At 45.4% G+C, this 19,995-nt stretch overlaps 1 protein-coding gene across 7 annotated transcripts in view; it reads left to right on the plus strand.

Annotated features, from left to right (window-relative positions):
• Positions 1-4,538: 4,538 nt before the first annotated feature.
• The window catches only part of prrc2c (proline-rich coiled-coil 2C), a 131,872-nt gene continuing 116,415 nt past the window's right edge, over positions 4,539-19,995 (plus strand). For 4 of the 7 annotated variants that reach the window (XM_072511540.1, XM_072511545.1, XM_072511546.1 and 1 more), the window contains exon 1: positions 4,539-4,801. The gene's annotated coding sequence lies outside the window, so the exon portion shown is untranslated. The remainder of the gene's footprint in view (positions 4,802-19,995) is intronic. The other 3 variants (XM_072511542.1, XM_072511543.1, XM_072511544.1) reach the window with 1 other exon arrangement.

A 19,995-nucleotide genomic window follows, 5' to 3' on the forward strand; every position in this document is an offset into this window, starting at 1 on the left:
AGGGGCATCACGACAAATATATGAATAGGGTGGCAATTAAGGATACGAACTCCGTAAGTGCATACGGTTTTAATTTATGCAGGTACCATGGTCGGCGCAGGCTTGGATGGTCGAAGGGCCTGTTCCTGTACTGTATTGCATATTACGAAGTCTTACAACACCAGGTTAAAGTCCAACAGGTTTGTTGGACTTTGAATTTGTCTATATATATGTTTCCGGAACATACCTCTTCATTCACCTGAGGAAGGAGCAGCGCTCCGAAAGCTAGTGACATCGAAACAAACCTGTTGGACTTTAACCTGGTGTTGTAAGACTTCGTACTGTGCTCACCCCAGTCCAACGCCGGCATCTCCACATCATGTATTGTATATGTTCTTTGTTCTTTAATCTGGCGAAAAGGCGGGCGGGTGAAGGCGGCACTCTACAACAAAGGCATGCGGTTTGGAGTGGTCTATCCCGCGAAGTTGAGGGTGACGCACAAATTGAAGGATCTCTATTTTGGAATGGTGGAGGCGGCAGAGACGTTCGTGAAGGCTGAAGAATTGGGACTGAAATGAGAGATGGGACTGGAAATGGGATCTGGATTGAGGGGAAGGGGTCTGGGCTTAGTCTTTGTTTTTGTTTATAGGGTTTTACATTTGTGTATTGGTTTGTGGAAATGTAGAGGTCTTGGGGTTGGTTGAATGTGGGAGCGTAGTCTGCCTGTGTTCAGAGTTTGTTATAATTGTTTTAGATTTGGGGATAACTTCGGCAGGGGTAGGTGGGGGGGGGGTGGGGAGGCATTTGTTGGTGGGGTCCCCTTTTTTTCCCCTGGGATTGGATTATAGAAAAGAGGATTGGGAGGAGGGGGGTCCAGGTAGGTGCCCACGCAAACAGAGTCTGACTAGTGGAAGGGAGAGTTATGTGGGGAGGGGCCACAGAGGTTGAATAAACTTGTTTTTTTCTCACTGGAATGACGGAGGTTGAGGGGCGACCTGATAGAGGTCTACAAAATTATGAGGGGCATAGACAGAGTGGATAGTCAGAGCCTTTTCCCCAGGGTAGAGGGTCAATTACTAGGGGGCATAGGTTTAAGGTGCGAGGGGCAAGGTTTAGAGGAGATATACGAGGTAGGTTTTTTACACAGAGGGTAGTGGGTGCCTGGAACTCGCTGCCGGAGGAGGTGGTGGAAGCAGGGACGATAGTGACGTTTAAGGGGAATCTTGACAAATACAAGAATAGGATGGGAATAGAGGGATACGGACCCCAGAAGTATGGAAGGTTTTAGTTTAGACGGGCAACATGGTCGGCACAGGCTTGGAGGGCAGAAGGGCCTGTTCCTGTGCTGTTCTTTTCTTTGTTCTTTGTTCTTAGCTGTTGAAGTCTGGTTGGGCAGGTTTTGATGGGCCTGGGGATGTGAAAGGGAGAGGGAGGGAAGTGATACTGTGTGAGGGGTTGATATAGGGGAGTAGTTTTTTGGGGGGAGGGGTGGGGGATTGTTCGACGGTAACAAAAAGATGGGGCGGGTTAGGCCTGAGAGGCAGGACCCGGAGATATGATGATGGTGGATAAGAAGGTTTGCGGTGTGTGGGAGATCCCCAGCCAGTATAGTAATGTGGAATGTGAGGGGTTTAGGGGGACCAGTGAAGAGATCGAAAGTTTTCACACATTTGAAGAGCTTAAAGGCTGATGTAGTGATGCTACAGTAGACACATCTGAGGGTGAAAGGTAAGGTGATGCTTAGGAAAGGGCCAAAGTTTGGGGCATGGGTGTGTCTGCAATATAAGGAACCAAAGGCTAGTGTACGTAAGAATAATTTGAATTTGGGATATTTCGCATTGCATCGGGATACGAGGCAGGGGTGCCCCGTGACCCCCCTTTGTGGGCAGCACGGTAGCATTGTGGATAGCACAATTGCTTCACAGCTCCAGGGTCCCAGGTTCGATTCCGGCTTGGGTCACTGTCTGTGCGGAGTCTGCACATCCTCCCCGTGTGTGCGTGGGTTTCCTCCGGGTGCTCCGGTTTCCTCCCACAGTCCAAAGATGTGCGGGTTAGGTGGATTGGCCATGATAAATTGCCCTTAATGTCCAAAATTGCCCTTAGTGTTGGGTGGGGTTACTGGGTTATGGGGATAGGGTGGAGGTGTGGACCCTGGGTAGGGTGCTCTTTCCAAGAGCCGGTGCAGACTCGATGGGCCGAATGGCCTCCTTCTGCACTGTAAATTCTATGAACTCTATTTTGTTTGCATTGGCGAGAGAACCCTTGGCCATTGCTTTAAGGAGCTTGGTGTTGTGGAAGGAGATAGTGAGAAACGGGGTAGAACATAGGGTGTCCCTGTATGCAGATGATCTGCTCCTGTACGTTTCAGAGCCGAAGGTAATAATAAAATTCATAATAATCTTTATTATTGTCACAAATAAGCTTACATTAACACTGCAATGAAGTTACTGTGAAAATCCCCCAGTCACCACATTCCGGCGTTTGTGTGAGAATTCAGAATGTCTAAATTACCTAACAGCACGTCTTTCGGGACTTGTGGGAGGAAACGAGCACCCGGAGGAAACCCACCCAGACACGGGGAGAACGTGCAGACTCCGCACAGACAGTGACCCAAGCTGGGCATCGAACCTGGGACCCTGGCACTGTGAAGCAACAGTGCTAACCACTGTGCTACCCATATCGATGGTGGGTATAATGGAGCTGTCTCAGAGGTTTGGGGCGATCTCCGGGTACAGGTTAAACCTAGGGAAAAGTGATTTTTTTATGATCTCCCCACTGGGAGTGGGAACGGGGTTGGAGGGTTGCCATTCCGTTTTGGCGAGGTCTCACTTTAAGTTTCTGGGAGAACAGGTGGCTCGAGACTGGGCAGGGTTCCGGAAGTTTAACTTTACTAGTTTGGTGGGGAGGGTGAAGGTTGATTTGGCGAGGTGGGATAATCTCCCTTTGTCATTGGCAGGCCGGTTAAAATGAATGTGTTGCTGCGGTTCCAGTTTTTGTTCCAGTGTTTGCCAGTCTTTCTTTCTAAAGCATTCTTCAAGGGAGTGGATACGTTGATGATCTCATTCATTTGCGGGGGTAGGGGGCGGGGTAATGCCCTCAGGATTAGAAAGGTGATAGTACAGAGGGGAAAGCGAAAGGGCCTCCCGAACTTACTTTACTATTATTGGGCGGTAAATGCTGAGAGGATGGTGTAAGGAGGGAAATGTGGGTAAGGATGGAGGCGGGCTCTTGTCGGGGGTCGGGGCTGCGGGTGTCGGCAACGGCACCGCTCCTGATGGCCCCAAGAAAGTATTCGGGGAGTCAGGTGGTGGTGGCTACACTGAGGATTTGGAGACAGTTTACGCTACACTTTAAATTGAGGGCTGGGGCAATGGGGATGCTGATTAGGCGGAATCACGTGTTTGGGCCAGGAAGGATGGATGTGAGGTTTGGAAGAGAAGGGTATCAAAGTAATGAAGGATTTGTTTCTTGGGGGACGATTTGTGAGTCTAGAAGAGTTGGGAGAGAAATATGGATTGACACAAGAGAGGGGTTTAGATATATGCAGCTATGGAAAGTGTTCCCAACCTTCCCGGTAGCACTGGCTCCTTAGTTGTTGGAAGAAGTGTTGTCAGTGGGGGGACTGGAGAAAGGAGTCGCCTCGGCGATTTACAGGAGGATCCTGGAGGTATACATGCAGGGGATTAAGATGAAATGGGAAGAGAAGCTGGGGATGGTGTTTAAAGAGGGACTGCGGTGTGAGGTGCTACGGAGAGTAAATGCCCAGACTTCTTGTGGGAGTCTGGGGCTGATAGAGCTGAAGGCAGTGTATAGGGCTCACCTCACTAAATCAAGAATGAGCAGGCTGTTTGTGGGGGTAGAGAATACCTGTGAGCGATGTGGGAAGGGCCCCGCAAATTATCTTCAGATTTTTTGGTCCTGCCGAAACTAGAAGTGTTTTGGAGGTCGGTATTCAGGACAGTTTCTACTAGATAGGACTGGAAGGGCTGAATGGCCTCCTCCTCTGTTCTTATTATTCTCTCTGGGACCAAACCCCTATTAGTATTTTCTTTTATTCCCTTTTCTTCCCATGTATTTAATGATGTGGAGATACCAGCATTGGACTGGGGTGAGACAGTACGAAGTCTTACAACACCAGGTTAAAGTCCCACAGGTTTGTTTCGATGTCACTAGCTTTCGGAGCGCTGCTCCTTCCTTAGGTGAATGAAGAGGTATGTTCCTCATGTATTTAATGATCCCAAACAGGCGCCAGAATGTGGCGACTAGGGGCTTTTCACAGTAACTTCATTTGAAGCCTACTTGTGACAATAAGCGATTTTCATTTCATCTGTTGAGCTGCTTGCAGAAAAATACATTTCACTGTACCTCAGTACACGTGACAATAAACAAATCCAATCCAATCATCCACAGTCTGAGTCACTAACCCCTCGCTTCTTTGTAGCACAGTGTGACTCAATGACGTCTTTCGTGACCAGGGAGGGGCCGGCAGCGAGCTGACATAAGTGCGCTGGCGTGCGTGCTGACGTCGGTTCCAGCGTGCGTAACTGCGCGGTGTCGTTCGTGCGCCGGCTGCTGGCGGGCGGCCATCTTTGAGAGCCGGAGCAGCGACTGATGTGAGGGAGGTCGTGGAGCGGTGCGAAAGAAAAGGAGGAGGAGGAATTGAAGAAGCGAGAGAGCGACTGACTGACAGCTTCTGCCATCGTACTACCGACTCTTCAAAACCCGTGCGGTCACATCCGCCTTCTTCACCCACACCGTGCCCCCCCCCCCCCCTTCTGAAGCAGGGAGATCCAGAAAACGAAGACTAACAGCGGGTGCCTAGGTAAGAAAACGAATGCGGCCCCGGGCTCAGCGCCTGAGACGAGTCCGGGTGTCTGGCGGCTACCCCCGCCACGCGCGCGGTGAGGCCGCGGGCATCCCCCGGGTCTGACCATACCCACCGGCCGCCCCGCCGCTGTGATTGCTGGTGGCAGGAGGGCCGACGCGCGTTGCCGCACTGCAGCTTTGGCGGGGCCTCCTGGAGCCCCGCCGCCGGCCTCTCGAACTCCACACCGAGGCCTACCCCGCTTTCCACGGGGATACTCTGGGGCTCCAATGCGCGTGTGTTTTCCATCGTCTGCTCGATTTCCAACAATAACCAAAGTGGCGGCAGCGGCCTCAAACCCAAAAGGGTATTTCAGATTGCACAATCTTTGTGAGAGGAAGGAGGAAGACGTGTTTTTTTTTTGCCTCTTTCTCTTTCCCCCCCCCACACACACACACTTTGCAGCAATGCAGCAGAGTTTTGGATTGATTTTTTTTTTTCGTTTTAAAAGTAACGAGCTTTAGAAAACATGTCTGGGTGAAAGATTTTGGTTATCGTTTTTGGTTTCAAGCCGCTCCGCTCCCATCATTTTGAGGATGCCTTTGTCCCCGAGGAAAGGCAGAGTTACGGAAGAGGAAGCGTGATTATGTTGGGGCCTTCTGAGCGGGATGCAGCATGTATTTGGATATTTTAATGTTTCGTTGGGTGATCAAGATGTGCGGCATAACTGGGTGAGCCCGAGGATATGACTTTGAAATTTTTTTGAGGGCGCTCCCTTAACTTGGCTTTAATGTGAAATTTTGCACCGACCGTCGCCGTTCATTGTTCTAGTGACTAGCGTTTTAAAGCATTCCATACAAAAAATATCCAGTATCCTTTGTCAATCAGAAAAGCATTTCAAAATACTTGTGCGAGTGGATGTACTCAACATTTTAGGCCATCAGCTTTGGAATAAAAATATTTGAACTTTTGGCACTTTGACGCAGCCATTAAAACAGTTGACTTCAGAACTTTATTTTGAAAAGCTTTGCACATATTAATGGATAAGGTAAATGATCTATGCCAATCCCCCAGTATCATCAATAAAAAGATTGTTTTCTAAATTCTGCTGGGTCCAGGAGAATTTTCTTTGGAGGAGTACAGAATCGGACACCATTGTGTCATTTTCTTGGTTGAATGACCTCGCTATCTGGGCGCACAATTGGTTGGGGGAGCCATTCGTTACATCAAGTCTTCCTTCTGTTTTTCTGCTCCTTGCCAATAGTATTTTAAATCTTTTAAGGGTCTAATTTCTTCTTTGATACCATAGTTGCATTTTTTAATACTTTCTTGGAATGTGGGCATCACTAGCAAAGCCAGAGTTTGTTGTCCATCCACAATTACTCTTCAGCTGAATGACTTGGTGGGCCATTTCTACTGTGGGTCTGGGGTGACATCTAGATCAGACCAGAAGAAGGGCAGATTTCTTTCCCTAAAGGACATTAGTTAACCAGATGGGTTTTTACAACCATCTGTGATAATTGTAATGCTCACTAGAGTTTTATTCCATAGGTTTTATTCCAGATTTGTTAATTCCACCAGCTGCCGTGGTGGGATTTGAAGCCTATGAATTACTAGTCCAGTGATGTTGCCACTATGCCAGTACCTCCCCAATGGAAATATTCATTTGTGGTGATACTTTATTGTAATAATTATACCTGTAGAAATTCATAACAGCTTACTTATTCTTCTAGAACAAATCTTGTGATGGTGCCTTGTACATGTGCTTACTGCAGTAATTTTATAATTTTACAGACTTAGAATAATAAAATGATACTGAAGGATGCCATTTGCACCCCTGCCCTTGTAGCCCTACAAAATGTTTCCCATCAAGTCTTTATTCAATTTCCTTTTGAAAGCTACACAGGTTCTGTTACATCTCTTGTCCTTGTCTCCAGTAAATACAATTTTCGTTTTGAACAGTTATGTTCTAATGATTCTTATGCTGCACCATTCCAATCATTCTGTTTCCTTTTTTAGAATGAATTGCTCAAAACTACAACCTAGCCAATATATTGTCCCTTCCTTGCTTTTGTGCTTGCCATTAAATATATTTATCCAATAGCACTTTTGCACTTGTTATTTATTGCCTTTCTCTTAAGTTGGACATGGATCTCTCTCTCTCCGTATATTTCAGTTATGTTCCTTTTTCCGTTAATTTGCATTTTCCTGACATCTGTTCATGCTTCTAAAGTGACCCTCAAACTTTTTCTGAATTGTTTGTATTATCTTGCCAATCAATCTGCTATCGGTGGCAATTTCATATTGTCCAACCCTTATTGAGGGCAGTTCCAACATAATCATTTGGGGGGGGGGGGGGGGAGGGGGGAAGAGGAGAGATCTGGCTTCATCTTAATTAGAAATATCAATTTACTTTCATCCTTTGCCTATAACCATCCCTCTATCATTACTGACAGTGTATTTAACAGCAGTAACACTTTTAGCAGTGGCACTTTAGTAGATGTTGTTTGCATCATCATGTACCATACCTACTGTATTCAATTTGACTAGGAACAGGCATGAACTATTCAGCCCGTTAATCATGTTCTTCCCTATTCATTTTGAACAGAGATGATCTGTACCTTCTATTTCTACACCACTGTCCTGCATCCCTGGTACTGTTGCCTTTCAAAATCTTATTGATCTCACTCCAAAATTTCAACTTTGTGTGGTGAGTTCCAGAATTCCATCTCCGAAGGAGGCCATTTGGCTCATCATGCCTTTTTGAAAGAGCTATCTGTTCTCTGCTCTTTTCCTGCACATTTTTCCCACATCAAGTATTTACCATATTCAGTTCTCTCCTGAAAGTAATTATCCAATCTGCTTCCACCATTTATTTAAAAAGAAAATTCTCACCTCCCCTCGGGTTCTTTGCCAATTGTTATATCTGTGTTCTCTAGTCACCGACGTTCTACTATTCGAAATAAGTTCTCGTTATTTGCTCTATCAAAGCCCTTCATGATTTTGAACACAACTTAAATCTCCCCATCAGCTTCCCTGCTCTCAGGAGATCAATTCCAGCTGCTCTACTCTCCACATAACTCCAATCCCTCATCTGCTGTACTGTTCAAGTTAATCTCCTTTGAACTTATTCTAAGACTTGGCATTTGAAAGTATGATGCCCAGAGTGAGCATGTTACCCCAGCTGAGGCTAACCAGTAATTTTGTAAACAATTAACATAACTCTCTCTTCCTCTGTTTACATAGCCACTTGTACAATGTGCCTTTTTAATCATTTATTATGTGAAAGAGTGCATGCCTAATGCTATAATTTGAAGATTAAGTTCTGGATTCTCCCGCCAAACATTTTATCATTTATGTTTTTAAGCACCTCGATTAGATCAACCACAGGAGTCCTCTACACGGAAGAAAATACGAGCCATTGTTATGGAGCCTACCCTCATATTTTAACTCTTTAGCCCCTGGAATTTGCACTGTATCCCTTCCACGGGATATTTCCTGAGGTTCACTGCCCAAAGCAGAACACTACTCCAGATGGTGTCTGATCAAGGTCTTGTGCAATTGAAGCATCTGTCCTTTTGAATTTTCATTCTTTCATGGATATACACATACACAAACCACCCTACCCTGGATAAACCCCTGAGTGAGAAAGGATTGCAGATTTTATGGATAGGGTTAGGTAGACCGTGCTGGAAGGAGACTCGGGGAACATGAACTCTGAACAGTAAAATACAGCAACATTTCATTAATCTTTTTGAGGTTTTTTTATACCTGTGCGCATGAACTTCTAATGATTTATGTAAATGGACATATTAATCCTTTGCTCCTCCACAGCTCGGACCAACTCCAGTTTGTCTTTTCATAATTTCTAAGTCTCTTATGGTTTGTTGATGAGCCCTTTTATTGGGCAATCCTAGTCACCAAAGAATATCAAAAAGCTATGGTTAGTAACTCAGCAACAATTTGTATAGCACGTTTAACATAGCAAAATATCTCAATGTATTTTGTGAGTGCTATTAAAATTTGACACCCTTAGGCACAGAAAAGCTGTCCGGACTGATGACCAAAGCCCTGCTTAAAGGTATATTTTAAGTAGCATCATAAAGGAGACAGAGAGATTTCCAAAGAGAACTCCAGAGCTTGAGACCTAAGGGGCAGAAAGCCAACCGACCCACTGTCTTGACAACCTACCATTGAAGAAGTGATCAAAATTGGGGATCCACAAGATGTCAAATTTGGAGGAGTGCAGAGAGCTTGTAGGGCTGGAGTATGGAGTTAAAGAGGGATGAGGCCGTGGAGAAATTTGAAAACAAGAATGAGAAGTTTTAAAATGGAGATATTGCCAAACTGTGAACCAGTGCAAATTAACAAGCTCAGGGTGATGGGTGAACAGAACTTGGTTTGAGCTAAGATAAGGGAAGTGAGTTTTGGATGAGCTTAACTTTCTGTAGACTGGAAGGTGAGGGGTCAGCCACGACAGTTTTGGAATATTATAGTTAAATATAGAGATAACAAAGTGTGGATGAGGGTTTACACTGCAGGTGGAAGAAGAGATGGGTAGTGTTACTGATGTGTAAGAAGACACTCTTGATGACTTGTATGTGTCACCGCAAGTTCACCTTGGGGTCAAATGTACCAACAAGGTTGTGATCAGTTTGGCCCAGCCTCAGACATTTATTTACTGGGACGAGGGATGGAGTCAGTGGCGAGAGATAGAAGTTTTATGGTGGGACCAAATACTATGGTTTCAGTCTCGCTCATACTTTGGAGCATATATTTACTCTGCCGATATTGGGCAAACAGTGAGGCATTGCAAACAAGGTGGCGATGAGGTAAAGATGGGCGACATCACATGTTCCACATCCATAGAATCCTTACAGTGCAGAAGGAGGCTATTTGACCCATCGAGTCTGCACTGACCCTCCTAAGTCCACTTCTCCACCCTACCCACGCAATCCCACGTATTGATTATGGCCAATCCACCTAACCTGCACATCTTTGGTCTGGGAGGAAACCAGAACACCCCGGAGGCAATCCATGCAGACGAGGAGAACGTACAAACTCCCTTCAGACATACAGTCACCCAGGTCCCTGGTACTGTCAGGCAGCAAGTGCTAACCACCGTGCTGCATAGGTATGCTGTTTTTGAATAGTGTCCAGATATAGCACAAAGATGAGTATTGACAACTGCAGACAGGTTGCGAAGAATGAGAAAGAGTAGTACAGTCATAGTTATGCCAAATATCTTTTTTGACTTTGGTAGGAGCTGTTTCAGTGCTGGGCAGGAATGGAAACCTGACTCTACAATTAATGAATGAAATTGTGGGAAAGATAGGCACAAGTTTGGGAAGCAACACGTTGCAGAACTTTGTACGGGAGGGAGGTTGGAGATGGGGGTCATTAGCTTGGGAGGAAAAGGGTCACGGGTGGTTTTTGGAGCTGGGATGATAACCGATTTGCAGGAATGGGGATTAGTATTGGAGGAGAGAGAAAACCATTAACATTAAACAGTGGCCTGAAAGGAAGTTGGAAGTCAGCAGGTCAGTGCGAATAGAGTCAAGGTAGCAAGATGAGCTCACGGGAGAGCATTAGAGAAATATGTGAAGTCAGGACTCGGGCAAGCCATGGGTTATCTTTACATTCCAGAATGATCCTTGGAATATTGAGTTTTGGCAAGAGGCGACAGGCCTTCTACCTGTGTTCATAAAATAAATCTCTTGAACGTCGCAACTGGCCACTGCCTTATCTGTCGATCCAAATTGTGTCTTCAGCTTTTTCCTGGTTGCCAACAACTCCTGTGTTGGGGCAAGTGGGTACTGATTGTCCACCTCAAGGATGTTGTCCACCAGCCTCTGCCCCCCTTGCTCTCTTTTCCATGTGCACTTTGTAGGAAATTCTCATCCCTGATGACCATAGTGTAGAAGGTGAGAGGCACTCACTTTTATTAAATTTAATATATTCCCCAATGGTGTTGGACATGCATTGACAAAATCTCTTATTCGCTAATAATACCATATCCAATCTCTATGGCGTACGCTGGGATGGACCTGACTCGTGTCAAATAAACAAAATGTGGGGCATGGTCTGAAATCTCAATCGGCGAGTAACCTGCCCCCAGGGGAGGAGAAATCTATGTGCAACAAGAAAGTCAATACACCAATATACCTGGTGGACATGGGAGAAAACCCAGGTGCAAAAATGCCACGGATCAGCCTCCCCCTCCATCTGTTCCATGAAAACCAACAACGCCATGACCCTGATGGTCAGCGATTTGGATTGAACCGACCAGTCCTGGGATCCAGAACACAGTTTAAGTCACTCCATTAAAAAAAAAAACTGATGCAAATCCAAGTCGGGGATGGTGGCTCGCAGCTTGTATATGAACTCCGTATCATGTCAGTTGAGAGCAAATGCATTAACCAGGGCCAGCAAGGTGCCTGCCAAATACCCAGAGACATGTCTACCGTTGGGACCAGCCAGGATCTTAGCGGCAGATTACTGAACCCTTTCACTGATTAAAATTGCAGGGTCCCTGGCCCTACCATCAAAGCTGGATGGAAAGACCTCTTCCAACCACCCATTCCGCAACCTTGTCTAACCTCTGACTCGCAAGATAGTCTCTTGCAGAAACAGCCCATTGGCATTTAAACTTTTAAGGTGAGCAAATGCCCTCGGCCTTTTCGCTGGTCCATTCAACCCCCTGACATTTCAGGTGACCAAACTAATTGGGGGCCTCCCAGTCGCCCTTGATCCGGAGTCAGCCATTTCCACCAAGAGGGATTACCCAACAGTTACATGGAAAGTACAGCAACCAGGCCCACCCAAGATGGCCATCAAACCCACAAACAAGATTAAACAAAAAAATTCACAGTCACTGTCAGCAAACTACCACTTCTCTTCCCCCCCCCCCCCCCCATTTTCACTATTTCACTTGCTTCACTGGATGTTGCTTTTTAATTTTGGCCACAAATATGCAAACATAAACCACTAAAACGTACTTCTTATAAACCTAACCCCCAACAGAACAAAAACATTAAGCTCATTATCTAAAACAGAACTAATACAATGAGTTGCAGTCAACCCCTCAGCACTGGTCCTGTTAGCTAACTCTTTAGCTAGCAGGGCGGCTCCTGCCTGGAGTGAAGAAAAATGCTTACCGAATAAAGATGCAAAAATATAAGCACCCTAAAACATAGTACTCCAACAGGGAGCTATATATTTTCATAACAGTTAGAACAAATATAGCAAAAGCCCACAAAACTAAATCCCTTACCCAAGTCAAACTTGCAAAATATTCAACCCAAACAAGAACATAAGACCATAAGACAGAGGAGCGAAAGTAATGCCATTCAGCCCATCGAGTCCACTCCACCATTCAATCATGGCTGATTTCAACTCCATTTACCCGCTCTCTCTCCATAGCCCTTAATTCCTCGAGAAATCAAGAATTTATCAATTTCTGTCTTAAAGACACTCAACGTCCCGGCCTCCACCGCCCTCTGTGGCAATGAATTCCACAGACCCACCACTCTGGCTGAAGAAATTTCTCCTCATCTCTGTTCTAAAGTGACTCCCTTTTATTCTAAGGCTGTGCCCCCGGGTCCTAGTCTCTCTCCCCTGCTAATGGAAACAACTTCCCTACATCCACCCTATCTAAGCCATTCATTATCTTGTAAGTTTCTATTAGATCTCCCCTCAACCTCCTAAACTCCAATGAATATAATCCCAGGATCCTCAGACGTTCATCGTATGTTAGGCCTGCCATTCCTGGGATCATCCGTGTGAATCTCCGCTGGACCCGCTCCAGTGCCAGTACGTCCTTCCTGAGGTGTGGGGCCCAAAATTGCTCACAGTATTCTAAATGGGGCCGAACTAATGCTTTATAAAGCTTCAGACGTACATCCCTGCTTTTATATTCCAAGCCTCTTGAGATAAATGACAACATTGCATTTGCTTTCTTAATTACGGACTCAACCTGCAAGTTTACCTTTAGAGAATCCTGGACTAGGACTCCCAAGTCCCTTTGCACTTCAGCATTATGAATTTTGTCACCGTTTAGAAAATAGTCCATGCCTCTATTCTTGTTTCCAAAGTGCAAGACCCCGCACTTGCCCACGTTGAATTTCATCAGCCATTTCTTGGACCACTCTCCTAAAATGTCTAAATCTTTCTGCAGCCTCCCCCCCCCTCCCCCCTCCCCCCCCCCCCCCTCCCCCCCCCCTCTCCTCCTCCATACTACCTGCCCCTCCACCTATCTTTGTATCATCGGCAAACTTAGCCAGAATGCCCCCAGTCCCGTCATCTAGATCGTTAATATATAAAGAGAACAGCTGTGGCTCCAACACTGAACCCTGCGGGACACCACTCGTCACCGGTTGTCATTCCGAAAAAGAACCTTTTATCCCAACTCTCTGCTTTCTGCCTGACAGCCAATCGTCAATCCATGTTAGTACCTTGCCTCGAATACCATGGGCCCTTATTTTACTCAGCAGTCTCCCGTGAGGCACCTTATCAAAGGCCTTTTGGAAGTCAAGATAGATAACATCCATTGGCTCTCCTTGGTCTAACCTATTTGTTATCTCTTCAAAGAACTCTAACAGGTTTGTCAGGCACGACCTCCCCTTACTTTACCTTGTTCCCTTCTTGAACAGGGGGGTTACAACAGCGATTTTCCAATCCTCTGGTACTTTCCCTGACTCCAGTGACTTTTGAAAGATCATAACTGACGCCTCCACTATTTCTTCAGCTATCTCCTTTAGAACTCTAGGATGTAGCCCATCTGGGCCCGGAGATTTATCAATTTTTAGACCTCTTGGTTTCTCTAGCACTTTCTCCTTTGTGATGGCTACCATATTCAACTCTGCCCCCTGACTCTCCTGAATTGTTGGGATATTACTCATGTCTTCTACTGTGAAGACTGACGCAAAGTACTTATTTAGTTCCTCAGCTATTTCCTTGTCTCCCATCACTAGATTACCAGCGTCATTTTGGAGCGGCCCAATGTCTACTTTTGCCTCCCGTTTGTTTTTAATGTATTTAAAGAAACTCACTATCATTCCTAATGTTACTGGCTAGCCTACCTTCATAATTGACCCCCTCTTTCCTTATTTCTCTCTTTGTTATCCTCTATTTGTTTTTGTAGCCTTCCCAATCTTCTGACTTCCCACTACTCTTTGCCACATTATAGGCTTTCTCTTTTGCTTTGATGCATTCCCTAACTTCCTTTGTCAGCCATGGCTGCCTAATCCCCCCTCTGATAACCTTTCTTTTCTTTGGGATGAACCTCTGTACTGTGTCCTCAATTACCCCCAGAAACTCCTGCCATTGCTGTTCTACTGTCTTTCCCACTCTGCTCTGCTCCCAGTCGATTTTCATCAGTTCCTCCCTCATGCCCCTGTAGTTACCTTTATTTAACTGTAACACCTTTACATCTGATTCTACCTTTCTTTCAAATTGGAGATTGAATTCTACCATATTATGATCACTGCCTCCTAAGTGTTCCCTTACTTTAAGATCTTTAATCAAGCCTGGCTCATTACATAACACTAAGTCCAGAATGGCCTGTCCCCTCGTGGGCTCCATCACAAGCTGTTCCAAAGAGCCCTCCTGTAAACATTCAATGAATTCCCTTTCCTTGGGTCCACTGGCAGCATTATTTACCCAGTCCACCTGCATATTGAAGTCCCCCATGATCCCCCGTGACCTTGCCTTTCTGACATGCACTTTCTATTTCGTGGTGCATTTTGTGCCCCTGGTCCTGACCACTGTTAGGAGGCCTGTATATAACTCCCATTATGTTTTTTTTGCCTTTGTGGTTCCTCTACTCTACCCACACAGACTCCACATCATCTGACCCTATGTCGTTTAGTGCTATTGATTTAATTTCATTCCTAATTAACAAGTCAACCCCGCCCCCTCTGCCCACCTCTCTTGTCTTTTCGATAGGTTGTGAATCCCTGGATGTTTAAATGCCAGTCCTGAACTCCCTGCAACCACGTCTCTGTGATGCCTACCACATCATACCTGCCAGTCACAATCTGGGCCACAAGCTCATCTACCTTGTTCCGTACACTGCGCGCATTTAAATATAGCACCTTTAATTCTCTATTGACCGTCCCTTTTGACCACCCTATTTACTCTTTTCGCCAGAACACTGGTCCCAGCTCGGTTCAGGTGGAGACCATCCCAACGATATAGGTCCCCCCCGTCCCAAAACTGATGCCAGTGTCCCATGAAAAGGAACCCCTCTTTCTCACACCACTCTTTCAGCCACGTGTTAACTTCCCATATTCTTGCCTCCCTATGCCAATTTGCATGTGGCTCGGGCAGTAATCCGGAGATTATGACCCTTGAGGACCTGTTTTTTAATTTGAATCCTAGCTCTTTATAATCTCTAAATAGGTCCTCTTTTCTAGACTTGCCTGTGTTGTTGGTACCGACATGGACCACAACAACTGGATCCTCCCCCCTCCCTCTCCAGTATCGTTTCAAGCCGGTCAGAGATGTCCCGCACCCTAGCACCGGGCAGGCAACATACCATGCGGGACTCTTTATCCTGCTCACAAAGCATACTATCTATCCCCCTGATAGAATCCCCTACAACTACAACTTGCCTATTTACTCCCTCCCCTTGAATGGCCTGCTGAACCATGGTGCCTTGGTCAGCTGACTCATCCTTCCTGCAGCCCTGTTCGCCATCCACACAGGGAGCAAGTGCCTCATACCTGTTGGACAGGGTCAAGGGCTGAGGCTCCTGAGTTCCTGACCGCTGGTTCCCTTTACCTGCCTGACTTGCAGTCACACCCTGCTGTCCCTGGCAGGATTTAAACTACTTACCTCCTGAAACACACTGTCCAGGTAAGTCTCCCCCTCCCGGATGTGCCTCAGTGTTTGAAGCTCAGACTCCAGCTCATCAACTCTGAGCCGGAGCTCTTCGAGCAGCCAACACTTACTGCAGATGTGGTCGCTGCAGCTCTCAATGGGATCTGCCAGCTCCCACATTAAGCAGCTCAAGCACATCACCTGACCAGCCATCACTAATTAATTAATTAGTTTAATTTAAGTTTCCGGGTTTTGCTGTTTTTTTTTAAATTTGGGGCAGATTTGGTATCAACCAATCAGATCACAGCTTCCCTCTGACGTCACTTTTGGGGGGGGGAAACTGGAAAACAGGAAGTTACCGCTAGGTTTTTATACTCTCAGAGACTGCTCCTCCTCCTCCGAACGGTTCCCAAAATTAGGCCCGAAGAAAGAGAGAGAACAAAACAGTCGGGAAAAAAAACCTCCTCCCACTCTTCACCGAATTACCTCACTGCACCAAATTACAGAAAAATACAAGCATGAACAAGGAACCCCAACAATTCCCCATATGATCATGCCCATCTCCAATATTCAAAAGCATCAATTACATTGTGCCCAGCCATGCTTCTTTAGAAAGGAATCCGCTTCCCTTGGCGCATGAAAAAAAAATGGTCTTTTCCCTCAAAAGTCAATCTTAGCCACGCCACATAGGCCACCCCAAACCGGACTCCACTTTTATACAGTGGAGGAGTTGGCCTTGCTGGACGTTACCTACTTCTTTGCCAGCTCCACTCCCACTCCTCATAAAAGCTGGTGGTGTGGCCTTTCCGTTTGTAGTTGCCATGCTCCCTTGCCCCATCTTAGATCCACTCTTTTTCTTGGAAGCAGTGAAATGTCACGATTACTGCTCACTGGTTTGCTGTGACAAGGCTTTTGTCGAAGTGCCGGTGGGCATGGTCCAGCTCTGGAGGGGATGTGGTCTAGCCTCACCCACCATCCTCCCAAGCATCTTTGCAAAATACTCTGGGAGTTGACATTCCATCCTCTCTGGCAATCCCACAATCCAGATATTTTGCCTCCTGGAGCAATTCTCCAAATCATTCATTTTGGCCTTCAGTGCGTGGCGTCAGAGACATCTCCATTTCCAGACAGCAATCTGGTCACTATCCTTGAAAGGGCCACCTCCCATGTTTTGAATTGTTACTCCATGTGCCTTTACCGTTTCATTGGTCCTCTCCAACGCCAAACTAATGGTAGCCAAGGCATCTTATTTGTGGAGGTCCCCTCATGCAACCTGCCAGTGTTTGTCAAATTATGCTGCCAAGGTGCTAGTAAGCAACTTGGCCTTAGTTGAGGGGCCGTAGTCCCAGAGGCTGCCATCACCATTTTCTCCACCAAGAAGCCTCTGATTCAGTTGACAAACTTCTACTTTCAGGCTTTTTCCCCTTGGTTTATGTCACCGTACCCTATCCCATTAAACAAGTGGGTTTTTAAGGGAAAAATACCCCTGAGACCAAGCGAAATGGACTAAAAGAGCAGTACCCTAGCGGGAGCCACTTCATGTATGTGTGCCCCTACATAATGCCACTGAAAATCTTTTGTTTTTGACTTTTATTCTATACAGATGCTTGTGGGACCCTCGAGTGTTTTACTTTCAGGTTGCTTACTTGCCCTGGTTTGTTCGTCAAATCTAAAAAGAGCAATTTTCTACAGTTACTCATTTACCCCATGGCTATCTCGATCTTTTATCTAATAATCTCCGATTTCCTGTCTTTACTAATGTGATTTATTGGTTTGATTTTGTTCTCTATTCCAGTTTCACTATTTCACTTGCTTCACTGGATGTTGCTCATTAATTTTGGCCACAAATAGGCCATATAAATTCAAAGTTCCAGTTTACCTCCAGCTCATTGGCTGGCAAAGTGATGTCAGCAGACACTAAATTTGTAGTGTGCAGGAGTACAATTGGATTTTAAGCTGGTGAAAACTTTACCACCATTGCAACTTGTATTTAAATAACACCTTTTAAAGTAAAAAATATTGCATGGTACTTTACTCAGGAGAGAAATAAAACAGATAGATAATATTGGGATAGTTAGGAGAGGTTGGGAAGGTGTTTTAAAGGTGAGTGAAGTGATGAGGCAGTGACATAGAGAGGAAACTCCTTAGTTCAATCCTGGGTTGACTGAAAGATCTGCCTGGATGAAGGGAGTGCAAAATATACCAAAGACCAGAGTTGGAGGTCTGAGAGTGCAAGAGTTTGTAGTGATCATGTGATAGGGTCATGAAGGGATTTGGAGAAGGGAATTGCAATTTTAAACTTTAATGTCTTGGGAAATTGGGAACTAGTATAAGGATGGGTTGTTGGGTGACCTGGACCTAGTCCAGAGCAAGAAACAAATCTTAGTTTTGGACAAGTTGGAGCTGATGAGAAATCTGAGGCCATTACAGAAATGGAGCTTTGAGGTGTCTTGAAGTATGGTTGAAGGCAGAGTATGGTGTTTGCAGAGCAGAGGCGAGTATTATTGTGGAGATGGGAGTGTCAATTATAACTTTGGATCAAACAGAACATCCAAGATCCTGTACAGCCCATTGGAGCTTGACAGTACCTGGGGAGTGAGATGGAGTCATTTCCAACAAAATGGAGTTTATGGAAGAAGAAAGCTATGGCAGAATACTACTGTGGTCAGTTTCCACTTGTCCAACAAGGAACATCCTGTTAGGGCATCCAATTGTAGTGTTAATTAGGAGGAATACCTACTAACATTGACTCATATCTTTTCAGGTTCCAGTAATAGGATTGCATTTAAAAATAAATTGAGTACCCAATTCATTTTTTCCAATTAAGGGGCAATTTAGCGTGGCCAATCCACCTAGCTTGCACATTTTTGGGTTGTGGGGACAAAACCCATGCTAACACGGGGAGAAATGTGCAAACTCCACACGGACAGTGACCCAGAGCCGGGATCGAACCTAGGACCTCAGCACAGTGAGGCCGCAGTGCTCTTCAGACCTGCATTTGATTGTCTGTTTCCCTGCATAAGTGCCTATATTTCAAACATACTTATTGGGCTGTGAATCAGTGTCCCTTTCTGCATGGCCAGCTTTTGCGGTCCCTCTAATTTTTTTTTGCATGGCTGTGCACATTCCGTATTTACATGTAACAGGGTCTGCTCAGTACCTTCCAGGCTGTTGCATGGTCGTGTGCACTTTGAGACATCCTGAGGACATGAAAGGAGTTATGTAAATCATGCCTGCTCTTTTTTGCCATAAGGATTTGACTCTCTTCCAATTAATTATTCAGTGTCTGGGGCGTGAACTTGGAGTATCACACCTCCTCATTCTTTTCTTCCTTTACTCAATTCCCACATTTCATATGTGACTTGAGCCAGAACTAGCTGAGCAGCAAATATCAGAAACTCTTAAGTGGTAAGGTGTGAGATAAGAATATACTATAAAACTAGGGCATTGTTAGCATCTTTCTGACTACATCATGAACTCAATATACTGTACAATGTGATTATTTCAGCAGTTGGGGATCGAGAGCTTTGGCAGTAGCTAGTTTTCCCTCTAAACTGGTGTGTGATGTGACCCTGGATGTGTGAATGTTATTATCAGTTGTGGCATAGTTTGTAAAATCAGGCAAGTTATGTTGGAGCTGTACCAAACTTTAGTTAGGCCCCAGCTGGAGTACTGTGTGCAATTCTGGTCACTTCACCAAAGGGAGGACGTGATTGCACTGGAGAGGGTGCAGAGGAGATTCACAAGGATGTTACCTGGGTTGGAGCATTTGAGCTATGAAGAGAGGGCGAATAGGCTTGGGTTGTTTTCTTTAGAACAGAGAAGGCTGACGGAGGAAAGATGAGAGATTGAGGGGTCTGGACAGGGTGGATAGGAAGCAGCTGTTCCCCTTAGTTAAAGGGTTAGTAATGAGGGGGCATAATTTTAAGGTGAAGGGCAGGAGGTTTAGAGGAGAAATGAGAAAAAGCCTTTTCCCCCAGAAGATGGGAGTCAGGAAAGCACTGGGAGAGTAGTAGAGGCAGGAGCCTCACAACCTTTTTAAAAAAAAAAAGTATGTGAATAAGCACTTGAAATGTCATAACATTCAAGTGCTCGAAAGTGGAATTAGTGTAGATTTCGCATAGTTTTTGTTGATGCAGACTCAGTGGCCGGCCTCTCTTGTGCTGTATTATTCTGTGACTCTACACCTTGCAGTAAATGTCTGTTATACTTCAGGAAGCCAGGTGGTGAATAATAGAACTTGAGCCAATTTTGTGCACTTCTATAAACATATATTTATAGAGAAACACATGACAAACATGTATTCTTAACTCAATCACCAGTTTGTTTCTTCCTATTTATTTATTGGAGCTCAAGTGAACCTCCATTTAATGACCACAACCTGGAAGCAA

Source organism: Scyliorhinus torazame, chromosome 7 (genome assembly GCF_047496885.1).
Source record: "Scyliorhinus torazame isolate Kashiwa2021f chromosome 7, sScyTor2.1, whole genome shotgun sequence".
NCBI lineage: Eukaryota > Metazoa > Chordata > Chondrichthyes > Carcharhiniformes > Scyliorhinidae > Scyliorhinus > Scyliorhinus torazame.